Source organism: Atta colombica, unplaced genomic scaffold (assembly GCF_001594045.1).
Source record: "Atta colombica isolate Treedump-2 unplaced genomic scaffold, Acol1.0 scaffold5, whole genome shotgun sequence".
In the NCBI taxonomy this organism is placed as follows: domain Eukaryota; kingdom Metazoa; phylum Arthropoda; class Insecta; order Hymenoptera; family Formicidae; genus Atta; species Atta colombica.
The window spans coordinates 554176-569355 of NW_017259539.1; the positions used below are offsets into that span (position 1 = coordinate 554176).

General features: G+C 30.0%; 1 long non-coding RNA gene across 1 annotated transcript in view; it reads left to right on the forward strand.

Moving 5' to 3' along the window:
* Positions 1–15180, forward strand: part of LOC108691703 — a 16910-nt gene that overhangs the window by 378 nt on the left and 1352 nt on the right. The window contains exon 2 of the long non-coding RNA XR_001931936.1: positions 50–161. This is a non-coding gene — a long non-coding RNA (uncharacterized LOC108691703). The remainder of the gene's footprint in view (positions 1–49; positions 162–15180) is intronic.

Sequence of the window (15180 nt, forward strand, 5' to 3'; positions counted from 1 at the left end):
CACACACACACACAACTCTTGCTACTTACGTATATATACATTTTTCTAGGCGACAATGGGCATGAATATAAAAAAATCTGTTTTTGAGATGAAGAAAGTAGCTTGTGGAAATCGGACGCCTAATATCACTGGTTCCGCATAGATGACAATCTGTATAAAATGTATGAATAAGTATAATCACCGATAAGATATTATTAAAGATCATTAACCGTGGCAAATTTTCGTCTTCATAGATTAAGAGGCCACTGTAATGATTTTGTTACCTATTTCGACAAGTATGGAAAATGAAAACCTTTTATTTCACACACATACGCGCGCGCGTATTTGTGAATGTTATACATGTGTATTTTGTGTGTGTGTGTGTGTGTGTGTGTGTGTGTGTGCGCGCGCGCGCGCGCGCAGTAGACTCTGCTTGGTTTTGTCAGCAATCTGTTGGCTATGGTTCTGTAATTAAAATCCAGTTGATTGCCAATCTGATCCAGTTTACTGTTAATTTGCTCGTAAATTGTTAATATTTTGCTATTATAGGGTATCGATTGCACAACATTCAATTTTGATGTTTTCAATAAAAATACTCAAAATCTGCAACATTTGGAAAAGCTTATCTCCCCTTCAAGGAATCGCGACCAGGCTTAACACATATAAATTGACAGATTGCGATCAGAAACCAAGCAGAGCTACTGACATAATCTAGCGGCAAATTGGCAGCATCTCATTTTCATATACTCTGCTACGAATTGGACTTGTTTCTCTAGCAAGAGAAGTTTTTTCTAAGAAGATACATCCAACAATCCTATAAGAATTGACGTAAATAAATCGAATAGCCAAATCTTTTAAAGATTCTCAAGTTCTTTTGGAGTGTGCTTTCTTTGAATATTTTATTGATTATTTTATAACTTTATCGTGTGTATTTTAAAATGTGAAGCTAATCAGTAATATAATTAACAAGATATTAATTGCTAAAAATTGCCGAAAATTAGTCTTCAATAATTTTTTACTCAAATACTATCAACTGTACAGAAAAACTGCAAAAGACAAAAATTGTTTATTTTCTTCTCATAGAACACTACGAATATTTTCAGAATTTTTTATCAACTTTTTAGTATGCATTTTTTTATTTTTACCAACATGAAAAAATACAGTATTAAAAAATTCTGAAAAATTTTTAAAAAATTATTAGAGCTATATGAAAAAAAAATGAACAATTTTTATCTTTTGCAGTTTTTTTGTAAAGTTGATAGTATTTGAATAAAAAAATATTGACGACCAATTTTCGGCAATTTTTAGCAATTAATATATTGTTAACTATTGCGAAAATTACAAAATGGTAGAGGACTTTTCTTCTCAGTTTAGTCCATTCTGCCTCTATGCGAAAGATTTATCATTATTTTCCAAATACTCTGTATACTAGAAACAATCAATATAGTGTTATTACTGAAATATTATTGATTATTTTCACATTTCAAAATACACATAAAATAGTCAAAAAAATATTCGGAGATTCAAAAAGCATATTCCAGTTTGGGAATCTCTACAAAATTTGCCTATTCGATTTACATACACTAATTCTTATATGACTCCTGGATGTTTTCTTCTTGAGAAGCAAGTTCATTTCGTGGCGAGGTCATATATAAAAATGATAGATCTTGCTTGGTTTCTGCTGCCAATCAAGTTATGTCAGCATCTAGTGAGCAAAAAACATCTTGAAACATTTCAATAACATTGAAAGAACGTTATAACGTTCTTACAACGTTGCGAAAATGTTTCAAGAAATTTCATGCTTACTGAGCAGGCCTGCTCGGTATCTGCTCGCAATCTGCTGTCAGCGGTTTCTGTCACCAATTTGCTAGTATATCAGCAGGCTTTATATGTACAGACTGTGAACAGAGTTTGTTACTATCAGACAATCAGCAAACTGCTATTTTTTATTGCCTTTCTGTAAAAAAAATTGGTAGGAACTGTTCAAAATTTGTCTCCGCACGCTTTGCTATTAGAATGATTAACATCCTTCCAAGATGGGTGGAAACTCTCATACTCTTCAAAAAGATGCAAAAGAGTCGTCATACTGGTTTAAATAAGAGTCATACTGGGTTAAAATAAATTCTTTCTGCAAAAAAAGTCGATAGCGAAGGTTGAATTTCTCCTCTTTAATTTTGATATCAATTGTCGAAAAATATAATTCCCATATGTTTTAGATATAGTTATCCATATAGCACCGATTACTGCAGAAAGTTTTTCGAAATGTTTTAATCTTTCGCATCTCATATGCAATAATTCTGAAAATATTTTGCAATATGTCATATGAAATATTTTAACAAAAATGTTTCTAAAATCTATTGTATCATACACAATAAATTGAGAAACATATTAAACAGAACGAAAAATTATCATGATGTTAAAATGGCTCTAAAATATTTACTAAAAGACACGTTTGAATCAATAGCGATTCAATTTAATTTATTTTGATGTTATTGTGACTTGTTCTACTTTAATTGAAAAACTTTTGTATATGAATGGCTCCTTAGGAAAAAATGTTTCATATACAATATATATTTATCAGGGAATGGAAATAACTCATTACTTGTAATGAAGTTACAAGTTACTTTTTGAGTAACTTTACTTTTATTTTACGTTACTTTGCACATGATTGGACACGATATAACACAAGCCATTTACATTATAAAAAAATTTTGTTAATTTACATATATAATAGATATAAAAATTACATAATTAGTCCTATAAATATAAAAAATATTGCAATTTTATAAAAATTGTAATTGTAAAATTTTATAAAAATGTAATTCGAAAAAAATTATGTAATTTGCTTTTATTGTGTAAATATATCTTATTTTATATGGAAAATTACGTAATTAGCAGGATATTTTGAATATTTTTTGTAATTATCAAAATTTTAGTGATTACGTAACATGACAGTCATTTTTCGTGTATTAAATGTATAATATATAGTGCGGAATGTATTGTCGTTCTTATAACTGCACATACTCATTATAATTGTATTTCCTCAATGTGCTTAGTTACAAACCAAAAAATTACAATATTTTTATTTGCATGTTGCAAATTTACAAACGCGTGGACGTTTACATTATTATAGTGTATCTCAAAATTACTATAATAACGAAATTACTTTCTCAAGTTAACAGTAACTGTAACGTTATTTTTAAAAATCAGTAGCTAAGAATGATAACTTGTTTCTTTTTCTATTCGGTAACGAGTAGGTAACTATAACTTGTTACTTTCAAAAAGTAACTTTCCATTCCCTGATTAATTATATAAAATTATATAAAATTATACAGAATGTCCGATAATTCTTCTGACAAAGTTTGTAGATATGTAGAGCGAATTAAACTGAGACGAAAAGTTCTCTACCATTTTACAATTTTCGTAATAATTAACGAGAGATTAATATCTAAAGATCACCAAATACGCGCATCCGCTTGGCCTTACTACTACTCAAGTGTATGTCCATTGTTAGTTCGGCGCGAGCTGCGGGGAGTGAGGATAGATCTGGCAAGCCTTGTTAGAGGCTGAAACATTTCTGAAAATCTTCTGCAATAATCGGTACTATATAGGTACTATATAGGTAATATCTTATACATTGCTACTAAATTACAATTTTTTTTTCTCTAGAATTTTAATTCTGTTGATAATCAAATTGGACGATAACATGTGGTGAGTTCAAGTCAGCAAAACGACTAGGCTTATTGTTATATTGCTAACAAATAAATGAACACTGGTTTTCACTTGTGATCTAACCAATCATATTTAATTGCTCGATGAGCAGACCTAGCTGCTTTGCCGACCTGAACTTGTCTATTGAAATCATAATTTTAAAGAAAAATCGAGTATTATCGAATTTTAAATGCATATACACGTCTATGAAACTAATAAATCAATATTAAAATTAATTATCAAAATAAAATAGTATTATATTATAAATTTCTTACTATTAATTACTTAAATATGAAGGACGCGAACTTCCATAAGGATGTGAATCTTTAATAGTATCTTGTCGATGGTGTGACAGACGGCTGCCAGCGAATTGGAATTTCACTACTGGCTAGTTCATTTCAAAACGTTCCTTTCTGAGGAAAACTTTATTTGAAATATATAATACACACATAATTATTAGGTGTACAACTTTGCTTCCGCCGTTTTTTTTCCGAAATTCGAGGCTTTATTGTAAAAAACTGGTTATACATTTATGATTCAAAGTATTGTTCATCGCTGGCCACTACTTTCTCCCATCTTTCGGGTAGCGTACAAATCCCGCGTCGAAAAAACTGGTCATCTTTTGAGGCTATCCACGAATCGACCCAATTTTTTACTTCTTCATAAGACCGGAAGTGCTGGTCAGCCAGGCCATGTGCCATTGATCGAAACAAGTGATAGTCAGAGGGAGCAACGTCTGGAGAATACGGCGGGTGGGGTAGGACTTCCCATTTCAACGTTTCCAAGTATGTCTTGACCACTTTCGCAACATGGGGCCGAGCATTGTCATGCTGCAAAATCACTTTATCGTGTCTCTCGTTGTATTGCGGCCGTTTGTCTTTCAATGCTCGACTCAAACGCATCAATTGCGTTCGATACCGACCTGTAATTGTTTCAGTCGGTTTTAACAGTTCATAATACACTACGCCGAGCTGGTCCCACCAAATACAGAGCATGACTTTGGACGTCAAAATCATCATTCTTGAAGCGTTGAAACCACTCACGACACGTTCTTTCACTAATAGCAGCCTCACTATAAGTATTTGAGAGCATTCGATGAGTCTCAGCCGCAGATTTCTTCATATTGAAGCAAAAATTAAAACCTCCCGTAAATTACGAGAATTTGGCTCGTAAACTGACATTTTCAATCGAGAATAACTTTATGATGCAGACACAAATCGACTAATGTTTCTTCTCTGAGGTTATGTTGACAGATGCCCAAGTTTATTATATGACGTCTATGATCTATTTATTTCGACCACCACTTACTGCTAAAGCCATCTATACGAAAGCGGAAGCAAAGTTGTACACCTAATATATTATACAAATATATATTATGCATACTTTCTTGTACTGAGTAAAAATTTCCTCAAAGGACATTTTGGAATGTAACTATAATGTGTACAGAGAGAAATTTGAGAGTAGACAGCTTTTTCATGTATTAATTAACTTGTAAGGGTAATGTCTATATTTTTCTCTTGCATGATACTATGTAGATTAAATAAGGATGAACAATTAAAGTTGATTATCCGTCTTTGTCTAATCTATTTAATGGTATGGAAGAAAACAAAAACAAAATGTGGACGCTATCCTACGAGATTCTTATTTCCCTTTCGGGAATGAACTATTAGTGGAATCATTTGATTATTCAGTAGTTTTTTTACGAACTATTGAGAAGAGTTACTATTAGATTATTGAGAAAACTATTCAGATAATTATTGAAAAAATTAATTCAGTGTTACTGCTAAAATAAATAGTGTTTAGCATCATATTCCAGAATATATACACGACAAAATTATATGATAAAAAAAAGATTCCTCTTGAAATCGGATTTCATGATGCTCTCCAGATGTTATCCATCCAAAGCCGTCTCATCTAGTTGTTTGATCTCTGCGATTATATGGGAATTGCTTCTTCGATAACTCATAAATCCTGAATGTCTGTAGATATATAACTGTGACGTATCTGATCAGTAGATGTCCTACTGCAAATTCTTACAAAAAAAATTCTTGTGAGGTCTTCCAAGAAAATTTTCACATATGAATTTTGAACAGGAACATACAAGATCGTATAAGAATATATCACATACGATATCTGTAAGTAAATTAAGAATATTTTGTGAATCTTACATTCATGTTATATGAATCTTATAAGCAAGTTACTTGATTCTTACAAGCATGTTACAGTTATATGAATCTCGCGCGCAGGTAACGTAAATTTTGCGCGCATGTAATGTGAATCTTGCAAAAATAAAACTGGAGTGTCATTATGAAAATATTACAAGAATATTGGAATTTTGTGAGATTTATTGTTATCCCATCAAATAAAATGAAATGGGACAAGCAAAGAAATTAAATGGGATTTATAAGAATTCATTTCGACTAAAAATTCTTTAATTCTTTTTACACAAATTGAAAACACACATCTTAAAAGAGTTGTACATCAATCAAGATTATTAAATACACGTACATAATATATTAGGTGTGGGAAAAAGTTCGTGGCGTTTTTCTCGTTACATCTAACAGGAAAAACACCACGAACTTTTTCCCACACCTAATATAAGAATCTTATATAATTTGTACATGAATCCCACCAGTAATCTTTAATGATCTTAGGAATCTAGAATAAATTGTACACGACGATTTATGTCGCAATGAAAAGATTTTGCCTTAATCTTATAAGAAATTCTTAAAAAATAATGTTTTTACAGAATCATCTAAGAATATGGTATTAATTATATATGATTCTTAAATGTTACATATTAGGTGTACAACTTTGCTTCCGCCATTTTCCTATAGATGGCTTTAGCGGTAAGTAGTGGTCGAAATAAATAGATCATAGACGTCATACAATAAACTTGGGCATCTGTCAACATAATCCCATAGAAACATTAGTCGATTTGTGTCTGCATCATAAAGTTATTCTCGATTGAAAATGTCAGTTTATGAACTAAATTCTCGTCATTTGCGGGAGGTTTTAATTTTTTGCTTCAATATGAAGAAATCTGCGGTTGAGGCTCATCGAATGCTCTCAAATACTTATGGTGAGGCTATTAGTGAAAGAACGTGTCGTGAGTGGTTTCAACGCTTCAAGAACGGTGATTTTGACGTCCAAGGTCATGCTCTGTATTTGATGGGACCAGCTCGGCATAGTGTATTATGAACTGTTAAAACCGACTGAAACAATCACAGGCGATCGGTATCGAACGCAATTGATGCGTTTGAGCCGAGCATTGAAAGACAAACGGCCGCAATACAACGAGAGACACGATAAAGTGATTTTGCAGCATGACAATGCTCGACCCCATGTTGCGAAAGTGGTCAAGACATACTTGGAAACGTTGAAATGGGAAGTCCTATCCCACCCGCCGTATTCTCCAGACGTTGCTCCCTCTGACTATCACTTGTTTCGATCAATGGCACACGGCCTGGCTGACCAGCACTTCCGGTCTTATGAAGAAGTAAAAAATTGGATCGATTCGTGGATAACCTCAAAAGATGACCAGTTTTTTCGATGCGGGATTCGTACGCTACCCGAAAGATGGGAGAAAGTAGTGGCCAGCGATGGACAATACTTTGAATCATAAATGTATAACCAGTTTTTTACAATAAAGCCTCGAATTTCGGAAAAAAAACGGCGGAAGCAAAGTTGTACACCTAATAGTTTATTAAAACAAAAATTCACTATAATATCACAAACACTTAAATTCTATCGGTTTAGTAAAAAATCAGTCTTTGACCATTCAACGAATCAGTGTCAATTATGTTGAAATTAATAAATAACTTTTATTACACTTAAAACGTTAATCGCAAAGAAAAAGAAAAAAGAAGGAAAAAAAATTCTGATATTAATTATAGTCCAGACGTACATCAAAATCGAAACTAAATCTTTAATAATTTAAACTTAATGTAACAAAGAATGTACACTGATTCATTTTTTCTTTTTCTTTGAATCTCGAAGTTCCTTAATTTAATCGACTTTTACACTTTTCACAATCGACTTTTATGAGCTTGTTCTTTAATCAATTCTCTATCGATTGAAAAAAAAATTAATTGAAATATTAGGTGTGGGAAAAAGTTCGTGGCGTTTTTCCCATTACATTTATCGGGAAAAACGCCACGAACTTTTTCCTACACCTAATATATTCATTTTAACAGAAGTTACGGTAACAAATATGGATGGAGTCCCCAATGTGTCTAGGATGCAAAGAACAAGTATATACAGCTAAAGTTAAGGGAGAAACTTGGTTTAAGTGTGTACAGTTAGGATTAAGGAAGGACGTTGAAAAGTAGCTGTTTGCGATTTTTTTATGAACAAACCATGAAGACAATCTTTCTAAAAACTTTAGAGATGATTTGTTATACATTTCAACAATACAAAATAATTTTTCAATATAAAAATAATGAATACAACAATATATATTATTATTCATTATATATTAATCATTATTGTGTTTCGACAAAGACGTTGTTAATTGGTATGAAATGTGGAACCTGTAATTCTTGCCTGAATCAAATGAAACAAAAACTTTGTTAAAAAATTAATATAGTAATTATTTCTGCATAAAAAAGTCGACATTTTATGTTCAAAATTGTCACTTTTTTTTCATTTAGATTTTTCATTTTTCATTTAGAATGGTTGACAACTATGTAACTAAAAAATTTTGGACGAAGTCGATTGGTCAAATAGTTCAAAAAGTTATCTTGCACGCCAATTTCGAAAAAATGATTTTGAGAAAAACGCATTTAAAGTTTTCGATATCGCTGTATATTTGCGCGACGTATACTTGTTTCTTAAGCTATAACTACAAAAATATTTCAAATTTCGATCTAAAACTTTACGAATATATTTTTAAAGAATAATACTATCGATTAAAGCAAAAAAAAGAACGAAAATTTTGGCTTTGTAAACCAGGTTCCCTCCTTAATGAATTAATGAATTATGATTTCGCTATAATAAATGAGATAAGTTTTTTATGCTCCTGTTGCAAATCAAATTTGATTTAATCGAAAAGATTTTTTCATTGCTATATGAATCGTCGTGTACGACGCTAGATTCTTGTATCAACATGGAAAATAAATTATTCCGTAATTATGTCTCTTAAGACTAGTAAATGATCTTTCATGAAACACTTCAGGATCATTATATAATTAATATCATATTCTTAGATGAGCCTATAAAGGAACTATTTTTTAAAAGTCTCTTATAAGGCTAAAATCTTTTCATTACGATATAAATCATCATGTACGATTCATTCCAGATTTCTAAGGTCATTAAAGATTATTGGTGGAATTCATGTACAAATTATATAAAATTCTTATATGATTATATACGTTCATTTAGCAATCTTGATTGATCACATACAATTCTTTTAAGAGCTAGTACAAAAAACTTACCAGAATTTTCAACAAGGTATGAAATGAAAAAGAATTTTAAAAAATTAAAAAAATTGTCAGAATACTGAAGATGACTAAATAAAAGATCAAAATGTATATTATCACTGTTTTAATGAATTGATAAATTATAATTACGCTATAATAGCCTACGCTGGCGTAGGCTTTTTATATATCTTTCCCAAATTAATTTGATTTAATCGAGAAATCGTTTTCAATTTGTGTAAAAAGCATTAATTTTTAGCCAAAATGAGTTCTTTTAAATTTTATTGAATGATGATTATTGCTTGTCCCATTCCATTTTATTTATTGGGATACTAGCAATAAATCACACAAAATTTCAATAGTATTCTTGTAATATCTTCGTAATGACATTTCAATTATATTCTTACAAAATTCACGTTACATGCACGTAAAATTTATATAACCTGCACGCAAAATTCATTTCATATATCTGTAATATGCGTGTAAGAATCAAGTAATATGCTTATAAGTAACATGAGTGTAAGATTCACACAAGATTCTTAATTTACTTACAAATATCGTGATATAATATATTCATACACGATCTTGTATGTTCCTGTCCGAAATTCGTATGTGAAAATTTTCTTGGAAGGCCTCACAGAAATTTTTCTTGTAAAAATTTACAGTATTCAATCTAGTTTCTGTTCATTCAATAATTCCTTTTTATTTACTGGAATGATCGATACCTTTATTACTTTGAAGCAATCATGTAAAGAAATTATTTCTTAAGAGTATCTTAGACTAGAAAGTAATTAAAATCTTTTGATTGCGATATAAATCGTTGTGTACGATTCATATCAAATTCCTGCACCAACTTGAAAGATAAATTATTTTGTAATTATTGAGTGAGTGCAAACATTTGTGCCTAATTTATTATTCAAAATTCAAATAACTGCTATTTTTGTTAAAAATAAAATAAAAATTAAATCTTATTCTATCTGATGAGAAAATTTACAAATCCGTTTTTTAAAATTATTAATGATTTTGACGGAGTTACAAACAATAAAAGTTAAAATATTCTTTTTATTTAATTTGCAACAACTCAGTAACAAAAAATCGTAGGAACATTTTTTAAAAATTATTTTTATAAAGAAAACTTTAACATTAAAAATTCAAAAATTTTTGCAAATTTTTTTTGAATATGGTCCAACAAATGAAGAAAAAATTTTTCGTTTTGTTTAACTCGTAGTTTTTTATATATAAAAATTACAAAACTTAATAAATTAAAAAAATATAATAACCACAAAGTAGAGATTTCGAAAAGTAGAGATTCGAAAATAGATATTCAGATTTCAAGCTATAAAACTCTTTTTTAATTTAAATTTTGTTCATTTAATCAAATTGTAGCTGTTTGAACTTTGAATAATAAATCGGGTACGAACTTTTGCACTCACCCAATATGTATTTTTTAAAACTGATATATAATCTTTCATGTAACACTTAGGAATCATATATAATTAATACATATTCTTGGATGATTCTGTAAAAAAATTATAATTTTTTAAGAGTTTCTTATAAGATTAAGGCAAGATCTTTTCATTGCAACATAAATAGTCGTGTACGATTCATTCCAGATTCCTAAGATCATTAAAGATAAAGATTACTGGTGAGATTTATGTATAAATTATATAAAATTCTTATATGATCATGTTCATTAGTAATCTTGATTGATTACATACAATTCTTTTAAAATCTGAAAAACGAAAAACTTACAAGAATAGAATATTGTCAAAAAACTCACGTATAGTTAAAATATACGTGTCCGTACAGCACAGAAACTTGCAGTAATATTGCAGAAATGTTGCAATATTGCAGATTGTGCTATAATATGTGGCAACACAGATATTAAGAATTGTAATATATAATACAAATTACGGCGTAAAATTATACAAATCTTGCAACATTGTTACAGACATTGTGACATTAAAAAATATTTTGGCTTTTGAATAAGGAACTGCTGTCACATGTGGAAATGTACAACTGTTATACATTATACGATTGTTAATTATTTCCATTAGTTTATGGCTCATGCACATTGGACGCGGGAACGCTTGCCGCGCAGCAAAATGTGACGCGGTAATCGAACATGTTAGGAGCTGTAAACTTATTAGTTACCGCATCGGATTTTGTTGCGCGGCAAGTGTTTCGGCGTTCAGTGTGCGGTAGCAATTAGGAATTACATGTGGAGGAATTACAGTGTTCGTTGTTGCCGCCGCACGACAAGATTTTTCAAATTTTATAATTAGACTATGGATATTTATGCAAAATACTTAATTGATTATTTTGCAAAAAATGCATATTTTGCATAAATTACAAATTTACAAATGGCAATCTCAACTTTTTTACTTTACTTTCTAATAACTCTTTAACAAATAATGATCGACTGCTAAAACTGTCCGATGGTTAATATTCAGTTAAGTATTCTATTTAATCAACTTTCATAATCTTTTGGAATATATAGATTTAAAAAATTCTTTGAATATGGTAAAGAAAATGAGATAGAATACATGGAGTTTCTTATTATTCCTATTTCACTAATTAAGAAGATATACAAGATAGGCATAAAATGTATCTGCATAAAATGTAAAATACTATATATATATACTTGCAAAAAAGTGTAAAATACATATATGTCTACATATGTAAAATTTTAAAAATATATCTGGACAATAAAATTTGCAATTAAGTATAGAATATAATAATTATAATTTAAAATATATACTGTTTAGTTCTTTTTCTGCATTTTTTAATTTATATCACAAATTGTATTTCAAATTATATTCAGTAATAATAAAAGAATTTTAATAATAGTTGCAAATACATTGCGCTGTAACATTGTTACGACATTATAACGCAATCTTGCTGAAGGCGGATATTTTTATGATGTAATGACATTGCAAATACATTGCGCAATCTATTTGCAATATTGCAGTGAGATATATCTGTAATCATTTTGCAATCTTTCTGCTGCGCTGTATGGATGAATATTTAATTTTATAATCGAATCTAAAAAATTTTGGTTTAATTTGTCCAACGAATAGTTTGACTACAAGGATGATTATTGCAAATGCTTTGATTACTGATATGGCATTATAGTTTCTTGATTATAGGCTTAATAATGAATTATAATTATGTGCAATTATTTATTTAAATAGTTATTATTATGAATAGTTTCCTCTTGTTTCTAATTTCTGAAAGCTAGTAAAATAATCATTCATATACATAACTAAAATAATACATATTAAAATAGTGCGCTGTAACGATCATTATAGATAATTTGATTAGAAAATTAATCAGAATGTTATGAGCACGGAAATCGAAACACGGAATCGGATAGATGAAATGGTAGAGATAACCAAATCGTTCCGTTCCAATTATGAGTAGGCTGGCTCCCTATGAGCGTTTCTTTCGGAAATGGAAATTTTTCGTACACTGTCGGTCACTATCCCTACAGCATAAAAGTTGCAGCAACATTGCGTATTGCAGCAACATTGCGTATTGCAGAGTTATTGGCCAATAAACAAATATTATTACTACTACATGGGCCATATGGAGCATATTTTTTTGGAAATTTTTCATACACTGTTGGTCACTAGTGATCATTAGCGATTAGGAGTATTGAAAAAGCGTAGTAGTAGTATTTATTTATTTTTTGGCCAGCTAAAAAGAGGATTAAAAAGGTGAAAAATGTCATCTGTAGGCATTGTAATTATCAACATGTATGCTAAATTATTTTATATTACAATATTATATTTTATATTACAATAGATAGATAGATATTATAATGATGGTCTCGTATACATTTCTAACCTAACGTATATACAATATTCCAGATACCCAAGGAAAGCAAGAAAAGCAATGTTATGTCAATTTGACGTCATTTTGATTGAATTTGTATCATTTTTTCGTCAGTTAATATAATGTCAAATTAATGTTATTTTGGCTAAAAAAAAAGAATTGATATTATTTGGACAATACTATTCGACTAAACAAATACTATTACAAATACTACTACTCTTTTTTAATACTCCTAATTAATCGCTAGTGATTATTACTCCATGGCTCCATGAAAGCCTCAAGAATATAATTAAGTATCTCTACAGGAAGAATATCCTTGCTAAAGTAAACACTTTCAGGAAACTCAAGTCTTCTCTAATCAAGAAACTATCGAACTTGACATTCCTAAAACGATGTAGAGATAATAACATTATCCCGAAATTTCTACAACTCAAGGATTACCTAGGAACTCACAAATCCAAAAATATCTTCCATAAAACCAGTTCTCATCACATTCACTAACTCTTCACTAACAAGTAAACCTACCTAGGTGTTACTACACTCCGATTTTGAGTTTTTAATATGTTGTTCTCTAGACAAAAATAAGCGACAAGTATTTTTATATACGTGTATGTCATATGCACTTTTAAGGGGTAAAATATTCTTTTGAGAAAATCGATTTTTCTCTTTCGAAGCGAATACCTTCGAACTATAAGAGAAACTATAAGAGGTAGAAAAAATTTTCTAGAATGAAAATTGAATGACTTTAAAAATACTTTAGAAATATGATAATTTTTTAAAAATTATTTATTTATAATAAAAATTATTTATTATATTTATAAAAAAAATTTTTTATTATAGTTCTAAAATACTTTTGAAGCCATTCAATTTTCACTCTGAAAAATGTTTTTTATCTCTTATAATTCCGGCGATATTCGCTTCGAAAGAGAAAAATAAATTTTTTTCTAAGAATTGTTTCAGCTCTTAAAAGTGTGTACGGGAACGTATAAAAAAATACGTGGAGACAAAGCCGAATTCCGTAAATTCCTTATTTTCTTCAATAATCAACATCCACTTCATTATAGACATAGAGGAAAACGGAAAATTTCCTTTTCTAGATGTTATTGTCTCTAAGAAAGCTGACGGTATCTTAAGCCATCAAATGTACAAAAAATCAACACACACAGATAGATACCTACATGTCGAATTGCACCATCACTATCCAGCACAAAAACAGTTAGCAATTAATTCATTTGTAGAATTTTTACCATCTCTAACAAAGAACATCTACAGACAGAACTCAACTACCTAAACTAACCTTACAGAAAAACGGACACAACAAAAAAGACATAACCAAAATAATCAATAAACATGCAAACAAGACAACAGTCTCTGATACAACCAAACGAAAGGATTCTATCCATTAAGTCAAAGGAACTACAGATCGGATTGACAGGATATTAAACAAACACAATATCCGAACTATTCAAAAAGATAGGGTAAATCTTAAGTATTAATTCATTACTATTCAAATCATCCAAAAAGATAGGATAAATCTTAAGAAATCCTAAAGCTCAAAGACTTTCACTCAGTTCTGTAGAAGTATCAAAATACCTTGTTCCTTGTGGACAAGTATACGTTGAAAAAATCGGAAGAATAGTCAATCTATAAAAAAATATTAACGTGATATCAGGCTAAAATTCGTTACACAGTCGGCATTATCAAAACACAATATCGAAACAGGATATCAAATACTGTTTGACGAAACGATCACAATAACCAACATTACATCATACAAAAACATCCTAACAATCTAAATACAACAAAAATAAAATATGGAAGACCATTCTCTCGGTTATTGAAAACCGACCGATTTCCTCCATCTTTACTCCTCTCCCTACAATTTTCTTCTTCCTCTCCAATAAACTTCCACTTTAAATAGTGTAATATAAAGGGAACGGCCCGGAGGAACAGCTCACTATCAGGCTGCTCCTCGATGAAATGCATTGCAAAATTCACCAAACGTTGGCATTCCAAGAACAGATCTGGACACGGAGAAAATCCGCGAAACGTATAATCTTTATAAATACTCACTATTAAAGAGTGAATAATTATTATTAAAATCCAATTGTGATTATTGGATTTCCAATATAGTTCATTTTCATAAAGTTGATACATGAAAAAGATAGGAATGACTACTTTCAGATTTCTCTCTAGCATGTGTGTATATATATATATATATATATACATATAAAAT